Source organism: Tupaia chinensis, unplaced genomic scaffold (genome assembly GCF_000334495.1).
Source record: "Tupaia chinensis unplaced genomic scaffold, TupChi_1.0 Scaffold000418_1, whole genome shotgun sequence".
Classification (NCBI taxonomy): domain Eukaryota; kingdom Metazoa; phylum Chordata; class Mammalia; order Scandentia; family Tupaiidae; genus Tupaia; species Tupaia belangeri.
This window is the reverse complement of record NW_006159923.1, coordinates 378,494-388,140: the sequence shown is the minus strand read 5'-3', so window position 1 is coordinate 388,140 and position 9,647 is coordinate 378,494. Positions and strand designations below refer to the sequence as shown.

The following is a 9,647-nucleotide window of genomic DNA, read 5'->3' as shown; positions in this document are numbered from 1 at the left end:
AAAAAAAACAGAAAACGTCATGTGAGTGAAGAGATGTCACTGTCTGTGGTCTTGGAGAACTAGTCTCGTAGCTGAGGGGAGGGGTCCCTCCATCTGGGGCACTGGCACCCACAGCAGGACTTCGGCCGGTCTGATGCCAGGACTGAATAAAGTGTATTTGCCCCGACCTCGCCCTGTGGTTCTGCATGTGTGTGCTTTCACTCATCCCTCCCAAAACAGTTTGGCAGATTCAAGTCCATGTGACTTAGGGCCATGCAGGAAGAGCTGGTGTTCCAGGGCAAGCCACCTGACCTCTCTAGACCTCTGACTCTGTTTCAGGACTCCCCAGTCCTCAAGGATAAGCAAATTCATCCCTGCGGGGCCCACGCAGGTAACACAAGTGAGTGAGAGAGTTTGGGAGGGACAGTAGCAGCATGATTCACTTCAAGAGTAATGACCACCCAGCCTCTGCCATTGTGGCCCTGTGGGAACGCAGTCCACAATAACCAGATGGCCAGGGTTTTCGAGAGAAGCTGGAGAGGGGGATATTTGTGAGTCATGTTAATTTTAAAATGAAAGCTGACTCAAATGTTTTAAATCTGTGGGCCAAATGAAACAGGTGCACAGGCAGGTCTGGTCCATGGGGGCCAGTTTAACCTTGCCCTTAATGAGAATTAAGAAGCAAGATTGGGCCATAAGATCTGGGCTCAAAGCTCAGCTCTATCACTGAATACCTGTGTGACCTTGAGCATTTTAACCTCTGAGTTCTTGGCATAGTGTACCATGGGCTTAATAGTAGTACCTGCTTCTCAGGATGAGATGAAGTTGGAGGTGAGAAGCATTTAACACAGGGCTGGATAAACGGTCCAGATGAGGAAAGGGCAAGTGGTGACACAGCTCGCAGGAGGGCCTGCAAGCAGCTGTGGTCAGAGGCAGGGCCTAGAACTTGGCTCTGTCTCTCAATGGAGCATTTCTTCTGGGTGCCTCTCCCTGCCTGTTCAGATCTGCAGATGATATCAGGCTCTCAGCTCCAAAACTGGAATGGCGGGGTCAGGCCTGGCCTGCAGCATAGATGTATTGAATGATCAAAGAGTAACATGCCATAATGATTCCTGACCTTGAGGTTCTGACCAGTGTGCTTTGGCAAGTGAGACCAAAGCCTTTTCTCCCCCCCCCTCTACCCCTTCCCCTAATTCTTTCTCTGCCAGATCCACTGAATTCCTAAGCTCAAGGAACTGCCTCCCTCTCCCCCCTCTTTCTCAGAGCCATGACTGAGTTTGGAAATTCAATGACTGCTTCCTCTTAGCCTCTCATTGGAAGCAATCTGGCCAAAATAATAAGAGGTAGAGGGTCAGTAGTTGGCATAGTGGTTAAGGTGCTAGACTTCCACATGGCTGACTGTGGCTCGAGTCTTGGACCAGGTGGCTTGACAATTAAGCTGAGTGCATGTGTGCACATGCTCAAAATCCTGAAAGGAGAATGGAGGAGAAGGGATTTTGCTGCATAGCCATCCCTTCTGGGGCGGGGAGGTGATTTCTTACTTTCCCTCTCCCTGTCTCTGGCGAGTGCACACACCCTATGGCAAAAACTCTTAAAAAAAAAAAAAGAAGTGGAGTTGAGGAGGTATGGAAACAGGGATCTGTGCGACCCAGAAGCCACGTTGAGGAAGGACTTCTCCAGCTGGAGAAAGTATAATTAGTGGATAGCCTCCAGCCATCAGCTCCTTCAGGGACACCCTTCCCAGCTATCCCATCTGGTGTCTGGGTGATGCATGGTTTAAACACCTGATAGTTTCAGGTGGAACAGATAAAGGCAGTACTCACACCAGCCCTCCCCTGACTTTACCATGCCTTCCACCCCCACCGCCCCACCCCTGACAACAGCCAGGTCTTTGTCAGGCCTGCAACACAGTTTGATTTTTTTTTTTCCTTTGTCAATTCCTGCTTCCCCTTCTTTTTTACAGGTATTAATTTCTAATAAACGTCTTAAACCCCAAACTCAGTCTCAGTGTCGTCTTCTACAAGAACCTAATGTGTAAGTTCTAGGGACTGGGCAAAGAGAATTGTCACTGGCTCAGCAACTGCAGCAAGGCACCTGGGATATACCATTCCACCTCAGTCTCAGGAGTCATTTTGTTCACCAACACTAGTCCTGACCTGAGGCTGCACCCTTTCCAGGTCAGAACACCAATTGCCAATTAGTCCATCCTCAGCCCCTAGGTCAGTCCAGAGTTCTCTGCTGATGTCTTGCTCACTCAGCCCCTCCTTTGTGGAAGCTGTTAGGGAGGTTAAAGCCATCTGCCCTTCAGAATTGCCTGGGAGGGAGGCAAAGCAGGGAGAGGGTAAATGCCTGGCCAGGTTTAGTATTAGAGCAGTGGTATCTCAGGCAGGGCTCTTCTGCTGGCCCGAGTTGCCCTATATGTCAACTGGGGCAGAGGGGAGTAACAGGACTAGAAGGGAGACCATCTCCTTTTGGTTCCTTCCATTTCAGATTCTGACATGAAAGGTGGGGAAGACACCTGCTTATGGTGGCTTTGGGGACACCTAGTGGCCAAATGGAGTATAAAGTTTCCTGCTTTTGTGAGTAGAGGTCAGGGTGTGTCCCACTCCTTGGAACTGACTCACTCCGCTATTGCTGGATCATGTCCCTCACCTGGGCAGTTTGAGCCATCTTTGTGAAACACCCACATACTAATGTGTTGGTTATCTGTTGCTGTGTAACAAATTGCCACAGATTAGCATACATTTGTTCTTTGTAGGTCAGGAATCTGGTCATGACCTAGTGGGATCTCCGATAAGGACCTCACTAGGTAGCAACTCCAGTGTTTGGCCAGCCTGTATTCCCTTCTGGAGCTCAGCACCCCTTTTCCAGACTCACGTGGTTGTAGGCAGAATTCACTTCCTTGTAATTACAGGATGGAGGCCCCTGTTTTCATGCTGGCTGCCAGCCAGTGCCACTGTTGATTCCTAAGAGTCACTTGCAGTTTCTTCCGACATGGCCTTGGGAGGCCCTCGCACAACATTGCAGTTCATTTTTGCCAAGGCCAGCAGGATAATCTTCCTGCTGCTCAAAGTCTCTTGGTTCAGAGAAGGTTTAAGCTCTTTTAAAAGGCTCCTTTTAAGTCAGGCCCATCCAGGAAAATCTCCCTTTTTATTACCTAGAAGCTCATTGGATACCTTAATTGTACTTGCAAAAAAACCTTCAACTTTGCCATATATGGTAGCCTGCTCATAAGAGTGATATATGGGGCCAGTGGGTGGCGTGGAGGTTAAGGTGGCTGAATCCCACATGGCCTAACTGAGCAGTTTGAGTCCTGGACCAGATGGCTTGTAAAACACGTGGGGTACATGTGCATGTGTGCCCAAAATCCTGAGAGGAGAATGGAGAAGAAATTGCAGCATAGCCATCCTCACTCGGGTGTGCTTTCTCACTTTCCCTCTCTCGCCGGTGAATGCACACACCCCATAGCAAAACTTAAAAAAAAATAAGTCATGGATCATACTCACTAGTCTCCCCTGCACTTGGGAGGAGATGGTGTAGGATATGTACACCCAAAGTTGGGACCTGCCACCTCAGAATTCTGCTTACCATACCCAAGGAGTCTCAGGCTGACATATTCATCCCTAACATAGCCAGGCTGGCTGCCTTCTGTCATTTCCACTGGCATGTCTAATCGGCACCTCCAGCTTGACATGTTGCAGAATGACTTTTTGTTTCTGCAGTGCTGCCACCTGCCCTCCCCCCACACACACACACCTGTCTCCACATCTGACGTGTGGGCTGAAACCTTTCAGTTGTTCTTTTATTTTTAAAGAGTTATTTTGGGAACCAGCAGTTGGCATAATGGCTGTGTTGCTGGATTCCTATGTAGTTGACCGTGGTTTGAGTCCTGGACCCGGTGGTTTAAACTCACACTGGGTGCGTGTGCGTGCGTGCCCAAGATCCCGAGAGGGGAATGGAGAAGGGATTGTGGCATGGCCATGCCCCTGGGGGGTGATTTCTTGCTTTCTGTCTCTTTGTCTCTCAGTCTTTCTGGTGAGTACACGTGTCCTATAGCAAAAACATCTCCCGCCCCCCCCAAAAGAAGTATTTTATTTAACTTTATTCATTTATTTATTTTATTTTATTTGACCAGATAAGGACAGAGAGAGAGAGAGAAAAAGAAAGCAAGCTGCAAGATTCAGGAATCGAATCACTGTCAGCCATCTGGAAGTTCTATGCCTTTAACTACCATACTACCTGCTGGTCCCATCAGTTTTTGGGATTTTTTGGGGGTTTTTTTAGAATTATTTATTTTGGGACCAGAAGTTGGTATAATGACTGTGTCGCTGGACTCCCATGTAGTCGACCGCAGTTCGAGTTCCAGACCCAGTGGCTTAAACTCATGCCAGGTGTGTGTGCGTTCGTGCCCAAGATCCTGCAAGGAGAATGGAAGAGAAGGGATTGCAGCATGGCCATCCCCCCCCCCGGGGGGGTGATTTCTCGCTTTCTGTCTCTCTGTCTTCCTGATGAGTGCACATGCCCTATAGCAAAAATCCTCTCCAATAAATAAATAAATAAATAAATAAATAAATAAATTTATTCATTTATTTTAATTTGACCAGAGAGAGACACACATGGTGGGGGTGGGGAGAGTAAGAGAGCAAGCCACCAGGCCCAGGACTCTAACCGTGGTCAGCCGTGTGGGAGTGTCCAGCACTTTAACCACCCCACTATCCACTGGGCCTCCCATCAGTTGTTCTTAACTCCTCTTTTCTTTTTTTTAAAAATTATTTATTTAATTTTATTTATTCACTCATTTATTTTTCTGACCAGAGAGAGACACAGAGGAGGAAAGAGAGAGAGGGAAAGTGAGAAAGGAAGCCACCAGGTCTGGGACTCGAACGGTGGTCGACCATGTGGGAGCATCCAGCACCTTAACCACCATGCCACCTGCTGGTCCCCTTAACTCCTCTTTTCTTCATAGCTTCATATCCTTTGTATCCTGTGACTCTGCCCTGAAAATCTGTCCTGTGACTTCTCACATCTTCTGTGGCCACTCCCCTGGTCCCAGCCTTCATCTTCTCTCACCTGGTAATCTGTTCCAGTCTCTTCACCAGACACAACTTGCTTTTTTTTCTTTGTCTTGTTTTTCTTATATGCTTTAGAATTTTTTTTTTTTTTTTTTTATTGCCAGAGAGAAACAGAAAGAGGGAGAGGGAGAAAGCATCCTATTAGGTCATGGTCATGATGTAATTCCTTTTCTTCCATTTCTCCATCCTGTCAGGATTTGGGGCACATGTACATCCCTAGTGTGTTTCTCAAGCCAACAGGACTAGATTTGAACTGCATTGGGCCATACGGGATCTACTGCCCTCACCACAAGGCTACCCGTCCTGCTCAGAGTTTTATTGTCTATACAGCAGTCAGAGTGATCTGGTTAAACTGTAAATCAGACCATGGGAACCAGCAGTTAGCGTAATGGCTATGTCGCTGAACTCCCACATAGTCAACCGTGGTTCGCGTCCCAGATCCGGTGGCTTAAAACTCATGCCGGGCACGTGTGTGTGTGGGAAGGAGGAGAGATTGTGGTGTGACCATCCCCCGGGGGGTGATTTCTCGCTTTCTCTCTCTCTGTCTCTGTCTGACGAGTGCACGCACCCTATAGCGAAAACCTCTCCAAAAAAAAAAAAAAACTCTAAATCAGACCATGTCCTGCCTTTTTAAAACCCTTCATTGGAAGTGGACAGTGGTGCAGCAGTAAAATACATTTTTTTTTTTTTTAAGAATTATTTTATTTAATTTTATTTATTATTATTTTTAAAATTTGACCAGAGAGAGAGGGATAGTGAAAAACCAAGCCGCCAGGTCCAGGACTTGAACCATGGTCAGCCACTTGGAGTCCAGCGTCCCAACCACCATGCCACCTGCCAGCCTGAATGCAACACCTTTAGAGATAGAATGAGAGAGATAGAGAGCGAGAGAGAAAGTGAGAAAGCAAGCCACCAGGTCTGGGACTTGAACCATGGTTAGCCATGTGGGAGTCCAGTGCCTTTAACCACTACATTATCTGGTGGCCCCCACCTCCGATAATTTTTTTTAATGACTTAAAAGCTTATTAATTTCTGGAACCAGCAGGCAGCATAGTGGTTAAGGCATTGGGTTCCACATAGTTAATCATGGTTCAAATCTTGGACCTGGTGGTTGAAAATCATGCCAGGAGTGTTTGCATCTCTGTCTTTCTCCAGTGAGCACATACACCTTGTGGCAAAATTCTAAAGAAAAAAAAAAAAAGAGTGTATTATTTCTTCCATGAATGAGAAAGACAAAAAGAGTTGAAGAGGTAGGCCCTTTATGCCGTAATCTACTCCAGTCTCAGTCAGCCCTGAATCATGGGCACGTTCATGCCAGGTGTTCTCAGGAGGTCTCTGCCTGCAAACTTGGAACTTCCATGTGGGAAGGTGATTTCTCATTTTCCCTCTTTCTCTCTCCAGCCCTACAGCAAAAACCTAAAAAAAAAAAAAATTCTCTAATGGGCCCAGCTGGGTGGTATAGCCATTAACAAACTGAACTGCTATGCTGGAAGCCACATGGCCGACTGCAGGTTCCGATCTCCATCAGCTTGAAAACACAGGGCACATACATACGCACCCGAGATACTGGAGGACCAGGGCAGGGGGATCGTGGTGTGACAAGACACTGTCAAGGGTGCTTGTCTCTCTTTCTCTCTCATATATGTACATGTGCTCTCCGCAATGAATAAAATAGACATTAGAAAAATAAATAAAACCCTCAATGACTCCCATCTCAGTAAAAGCTAAAGTTCTCAGCATGGCCTGTGAAGTCCTATGGGGCTCACCCACTCTGGAATTCATCTTCTGCTTTTTCCTCCTCTTACTGTATACCAGCCACTGTATCCTCCTTGCTCTTTCTAAAACTGTCAGGCACACTCCCACCTCAGGTCCTTTGCACATCCTGTTCCCTCTGCTTGAAATACCCTTTCCCCAAATATCCACGTGGCTTACTCGCTCACTTGCTTCTGGTATCAGCTTCCATGACACCACTTCAAAGATGTCTTTCTGAACCATCTATAAAGTATCACAGTCATGCTGTCCCTCACTCAGCTTTATCTTTGTTTTGTTTTCCCAAAGAATTATTGTATTTAATTTTATTCATTGTCTTTATTTATTTATTTATTTATTGAAGTTGACCAGAGAGGGACAGAAAGAAGGAAAGTAAGAAAGCAAGCTGCCAGGTCTGGGACTCAAACCATGGTCAGCCATGTGGGAGTCCAGCCACTTTAACCACCATGCCAACTACTGGCCCCAGCTTTATCTTTCTTAACAGCATTTATCATTATCTGGCTTTTTTTTTTTAACTTGTCAGAGGGCATGTATGCTTGCTAGAGAGACTGAGAGACAGAGAGAGAGTAAGCATCCCCCTATAGGGTGTGGTTCTGCTGCAATCCCTTCTTTCTCCACCCTGTCAGGATTTGGGGCATACATGGGCACACACACATTTGAAACCCAGTGTGTTTTTCAAACTTTTGGGTCCTAGACTCAAACCATGGTGAGCCATGTGGAATTCAGCTACCTTAACCACCAGGCCATAGGTTGGCTCATATTTGACATTTTTCATATGTATTTTTAAAAACTTTCTCTCTAGTTAATATGTAAACTTTGTAAGGAAGAAATGACATTTGCATTGGACTCCATGCTTTAGCTTGCTCAGTTATCATTCATTCACCCATTCAACAAATATTTATTGTTGTTGTTGTTATTATTATTATTATTATTATTATTATTAGGTTTTTGCTGCAGGGTGTGTGAGCTTGCCAGAGAGATAGAGAGAAAGACAATGAGAGGGAAAGTGAGAAATCACCCCCTCCCCCAGGGGGAATGGCCACACCACAATCCCTTCTTCTCCATTCTCCTCCTGGGGTTTTGGGCACACATGCACATGCACCTGGGGCGAGTTTTAAGTCACCAAGTCCAAGACTTGAACTGCTGTCTGCCACGTGAGAGTCCAGCACCTTAACCACCATGCTACTTGCAGGCCCCAACAAACGTTTATTAAGGGTCTGCCTTGCTGGGTATATGAAAAAAAAAAAAAAAAAAAGACATGCTTTGTCCTCACTGAGCTCCCAGATCTGAAGAGAAAGATCTCTACATAGAAACTCGGGGATGGAAATGCTTTAATTTTAATAGACAGTGAGTCTGGAGGAACACAGAGGAGGCAGTTAGCGCAGACATGGAGCAGGGCGTGGTGAAGTAACCTTTTGAAGGAAGCAATGGCCTGAAACTCTAGGCTGTAATGATTTGAGACATGGCTACAAGTTCTTTGACATTTCTCCCTTAAATTTCCTTTTTAAATTTGGGTTGGCCTTCAGGATCCTCTTGTAAAGAATAGGTTGCAACAGAAACGAGGCTGCAGGATTTCCAAGACTAAGTCACCCAGAACCGCCATGTTGAAAGGCCAACAACCCTGAGACTGTTGTACAGTGAAGAAGCTTCAGCAACACAGGGAGACAGACAATGTGTAGGTGTTCCAGTTGACAGTTGAAGCCCGGGCCCCAGACTGAATGTAGAATCCTGCTAATGATTCCAGCCCCCGAGTCATTCAAGTCACTCTCAGTTGCTAAAAAGTTTTCCCTGCTGAGGCCCAGCAATAATAGAGCACAGACAAGCCATCACCCCTGTGCCTGACCCATGAATCCATGAGTACAATGGTAGTTATCCACACCAGTATTATTATAAAGTGATAATAACTGGAACAATAGGATGAGGCAGATTCACCTGAAGAAAATAACTTTTCAGTTGGTAACAACAGCAGATGGGTCAACAATGAGCAGCTGACACGCAAGTTGACTGGCTGGAAGAGATTGTGTAGAGAGATGAGGTAGACCTGTGTCCACTACTTCATTGCCAACAAATATCTGACTGAGTCACTCACAAGAATAGAGGTTTATTCAGCTCATAGTTGGAGGGCTAAGGGTCAGGGGCCAACTTCCTGTGAGGCTACAACATGGCAGAGGGCAGGATCTTGAGCAGAAAGGATGTCCATAGGTTTCTGCCTATTTTGCTCTCCTTTCCCCTCTTTAAATCCACCAGAACACAATCATAGAAGCCCCACCCTCATGACCTCATCACACCCAAAGTCCCCCAAGGATTAAGTTTTCACTTAGTAATTTTACAGTACAACCAAGTCCCAACACAGGAATGGGAGGACTCCAAACCATAGCAACCAGAAAGAGCTCATGAAAGGCTTGAAGGTGTTTGAACTTTATCCTGAGTCTCCACACTTTAGCCAGAGGGATCTTTGGAAACACAAACCTAACCACTGCTAAAAGCTTTTGATCACGCTCCATTACATTTAGGATTATCTTTTTTTTTTTTCCTATAGGGCTCATGTGCTTGCCAGAAAGACAAAGGCAGAGAGACAGAAAGCCAGAAATCAACCCCTCACGGGGAATGGCCATGCTCCAATCCCTTCTGCTCCGATCTCCTCTTGGGACCTTGGGCACACACGCCCAGCATGAGTTTAAGCCACCGAGTCCAAGAGTTGAACCGCGGTCGACTACATGGAAGTTCAGCGACATAGCCATTATACCAACTGCTGGTCCTGTCCCTTAGGATAGTCTTAAGTTCTTGACCTGGCATTCAGAAACCCTCAAAAAAAAAAAAAAAGGT

At 46.2% G+C, this 9,647-nt stretch overlaps 1 pseudogene; it reads left to right on the top strand.

Moving 5' to 3' along the window:
* Positions 1–762: 762 nt before the first annotated feature.
* Positions 763–9,647, top strand: part of LOC102499364 (high mobility group protein B2 pseudogene) — a 16,111-nt pseudogene continuing 7,226 nt past the window's right edge.